This window comes from Neltuma alba, unplaced genomic scaffold (assembly GCF_004799145.2).
Source record: "Neltuma alba isolate B1F8T4 unplaced genomic scaffold, ASM479914v2 tig00012235_pilon, whole genome shotgun sequence".
Classification (NCBI taxonomy): domain Eukaryota; kingdom Viridiplantae; phylum Streptophyta; class Magnoliopsida; order Fabales; family Fabaceae; genus Neltuma; species Neltuma alba.
The window spans coordinates 1-4,129 of record NW_021636765.1 but is presented as its reverse complement, the minus strand read 5'-3'; the positions used below and the strand labels follow the sequence as shown (position 1 = coordinate 4,129).

Below are 4,129 nucleotides of genomic sequence, written 5' to 3'. Positions count from 1 at the left end.
TTTTACATCAATACAAAACAAAACATAAAATTTATGATAAATCATGCTACAACATTATCTTCTGCTCCTATTTATAATATAGAGACAAAAATATTTTTTTATCATATTTATAAATCATGTCATTAAATTTTTAATATAAGTGTATTGTATATTAATTAAACGAGAATAAAATTAGAAAATGATTTAGTTTTTAAACACTTAAATTTTTTTAGCACAGAGAAATATACTGAAAAGTAAGTTATAAATCATAATTGGGAAGAAATAAATGGCATAGAAATTATGAATTAAATCGAAGAAAAGAAATTCATTCAGAAAGTAAAGTTTAAGTTACAAATTGGTGTGATACATGAAAAAGCGTTGTGTTAATTGTAATAAATTGGGTTGGGACTCAAAAAAGGGTCCAGTGAAATGGGGAGAGAGGCATGAATTAGGGACAAGGATGGCCCGTAACAAGACACGTGGCCCCCCACAACACATCACAATCCTATTAACCAGCCAGCCGCCTCTCTCCTTCTTCCTCCTCCTCCTCCCCAGTCAAACCCACAAGCCTTGACCCGTCTTGGATTTTCCACAGTCAAACTTCCCCCTTTTGAGCTTCTCCGAAGTATCTCCCCTGACTTCTTTTACATATCCCTCCCTCCGTCCCTCCTTCTCCTTTTATATGCCTTCACGCCCCTCTCCTCATTTGAATTCAAACCCGAGCAGAGCTTCTCGTCTTCCTCTCATTTCATGACGACCTCCTTCACAGAAACTCCTTTCCATGGATGATCGCTGGACTTCTTCTGAAATCCCCAAATTCAAGTCAACCCCGCCTCCTTCTCTGCCCCTTTCTCCCTCCCTCTCTCCCCTTCCTCTTACTTGTCTTTCCCGTCCGGGTTCAGCCCCACCCAGTTCTTGAGCTCCCCCTTGTTCCTTTCATCCCCAAATGTGAGTTCTACTGTTCCTTTTCTTTGTTCTTGTTGTTCTGATTTGATGCTTTTGCTCGTTTTCTGATCGTGGGGTTTCTGTGTTTTTTTCTGTGGTTTTAGGGTCTTCCTTCTACTGAGACGTTTGATAACAAGGAGGAGGAGCAGAAACCATTCTCTGACTTCTCCTTCCAAACCCAATCCAAGCCGTTGTCCTTCTCGGAGTATTCTTCGAGCATGTTTCAGGCGGTGAGTTCTGTTCTATTCTTGCGTAACATGGACGACCTTGACTGGACTAGTTTCTTGTTTTTACTTCTGCGTAAAACGGTCCTTTGAATTGTTCTTCTTCTTCCCTTTTTTTTTTTTTTAATCTTTCCTTTGTCCTTTTTTGTCAGTATATTCAAAGTTTGATCTTTTCGTAACTAAAAACAATATTCAGATTTCGAAAACTCAACGATTATATGCTGAAGTTGCAGTATTTAACTGTCAAGAATATAAACGGATGTTTTTTGTCCTGACAGACAATAGACTATGTTATAATTCTCAAACTACATAATCAGAACTGACAAAATAATTTGTTGATGTTTCGTGCAGCAGGAACCACTGAAACAAGACCATGGAATGACCAGACAGCCACAAAATCTGAGTATCCATCATTCTCCTCAGAACCACAGATACAAACCAATTTGGCTCCGCTTCTGGTTATACGAACTACTCAAATTCGTCCCAGTCCATAAGAGAGCAAAAGAGGTCAGATGATGGGTACAACTGGAGAAAATATGGACAGAAACAGGTGAAGGCAAGCGAAAATCCTCGCAGTTATTACAAGTGCACGCATCCAGTTGCAACATGAAGAAGAAGGTTGAGAAGTCCCCGGATGGACAAATTACTGAGATAGTATATAAGGGAACGCATAACCATCCCAAGCCTCAGTCCACTAGAAGATCTAGTTCTCAAAATTCAACCTTCTTCCTCTTGTACCAATTCTGGTGTTTCTGATCAATCGGCGGTGACCTGGGGAATCTGCAAATGGACCGGGCCTCTCTGCAAGAAGATTCTTCTGTCTCTGTTGGGGAAGATGACTTCGAGAACACATCACAAGCATGTTACTCTGGGGGTGATGACAATGACTATGGCCCGGATGCCAAAAGATGGTAAGGCCATATAGTATAGTATTACAATGTTAATACCCTGCTTTGATTTACACATGACAAGATCTGATTCTGATTATTCTGTTCCCTTTTTTGTCAGGAAAGGAGAGAATGAAATTGATTGCTATGCCTCCTCTGGGAATAGAACTGTGAGGGAACCAAGAGTCGTAGTTCAAACTACAAGTGAAATTGATATTCTTGATGATGGCTACAGATGGAGGAAATATGGTCAGAAAGTAGTTAAAGGAAACCCAAACCCAAGGTATTAACTGATTCTGATAAAACCCTTTTAAGAAACCTTGATTGCAATTTCTTTTTGTTACCATTTGGCTGTGAAACTGATCAAATGCTTGTATCTGCAGGAGTTACTACAAGTGCACAGCTCCAGGCTGTTCAGTGAGGAAACATATAGAGCGAGCTGCTCATGATCTGAAAGCTGTGATCACAACGTACGAAGGGAAAACACAACCATGATGTTCCTGCAGCACGAGGGAGTGGGAGTTATAACTGAACGCAGCTTCTCTGAACAACAACACCACCAGCAACAATGTAACCGCGCCAATAAGGCCATCGGCGTCTTCTGCACTGACCAGCTTTTCAGGCAAACCAAGCTTCACACATTCGCTTCATAACACAAGCCAGCAACACCTGCAAGTCAAGAACCATTCCCATTTGACATGTTGCAGAGCCCAGCAAGTTTTGCATACTCTGATTTCGTCAGATCAATGGGATCGTACAACACTGATGCATGATACGCTAAGGCCGAGGATGAGAAGAAGGAAGGTTCATTCCTTCAGTCATTATCGTCCAAAAGGAAGGAAGCGTCTATACACAGACATGGCTTTGTATAACACATACGATATTAGGCACTTATAGAGGAATAGAAACAAAGAATCATGGAAATAATAAGGGACAAGAAGGATTTAACAGTCAACATAAATGTAGGACATAGGAGGTGGTACAGCTGATGATTTATGTTATTCTTTTGTTGTATTTGTTTAGTTCGAAAGAGAGAGATTTTCATGTAGACTTGACGTATTTGTGCCACTTCTTGCCTTCAATAAGATTATTAGCAATGAAGTTTTAAATTTCATATTTGCATCGCCTCAGCCCAGGAAGTTAAACACGCCCACACAACACAACAAATTTCTGCTACTCACATGATCTAAAACTGTTGTCTTTGAGATATTGAATTGTGAATAATGATGAAATGCCTTGCAGTTTTAAGGATGGATAAGACTGGGTAAAAATGCAGTTGCCTTCTGATTTGGCGGGAGGAGTAAGAATAAACAAGGTTCAGAATAGGCTCACCGTGTTAAGAATTAGTCAAGGATATACAAAACCATTGAACGGAGTCAAAAGTTTCCTTCCTTTTTTTTATGATTAAAGTGGAAATTTTTATTCAGAAATATAAAAAGCGAGGTCTAATGACATGAAAAGCTTTAGAACTTTGAACAACAAAACACTACTCTCACACTCCAAACACCTCTTACAATCTCTTTCATTCTCTTCACACAAAGGTAATGTACAGACAAACAAAGTATGATGGATGCAATCTAAGTATGTTTAAGAAATGAAAGTATATATAATTATGAAGAAGTTCAGATATAAGATTGGGTTGATAATTTGTAGCCAGAAAGAAGGGAGGAAGCAGCAGCAGCAAAGAAGGCCAAGAAGCAGAAGCTAATGGCTGCAGCCGAAGAGTCTGTGAATATATTGTCAGATCCTTCCCTCATCCTGTTTGTCAATGGAACCGCCGAAGATGATGCTGAGATCAACAAATACGCCATTATCTGCATTCACAAAATCAGATGATCGCTTACTATAGGCTTCAAAAATTTTAGCATTTCTTAATAAGATCACCTTCATTTTTTTTTAATTCTTTGGCCTCAATAAATCAATAAATCACCTTTTCATTGACTTAGTAAGGTTCTTTTATAATATGATAGTAATGGTGGAAGTCCTGGGGAATATCTCGTTCTTAAGTTTAATGTCAATACAAGATGTACAAGTGAAAGACTCTTTAGTCTTTACAACAAGGGGAATATAATAACACTATATATATTTTTAATT

General features: G+C 38.8%; 1 pseudogene; it reads left to right on the top strand.

The window, feature by feature from the left end:
• The first annotated feature begins 439 nt into the window (after positions 1-439).
• Positions 440-2,976, top strand: LOC114725245 (probable WRKY transcription factor 33; annotated as a pseudogene).
• Positions 2,977-4,129: the final 1,153 nt, after the last annotated feature.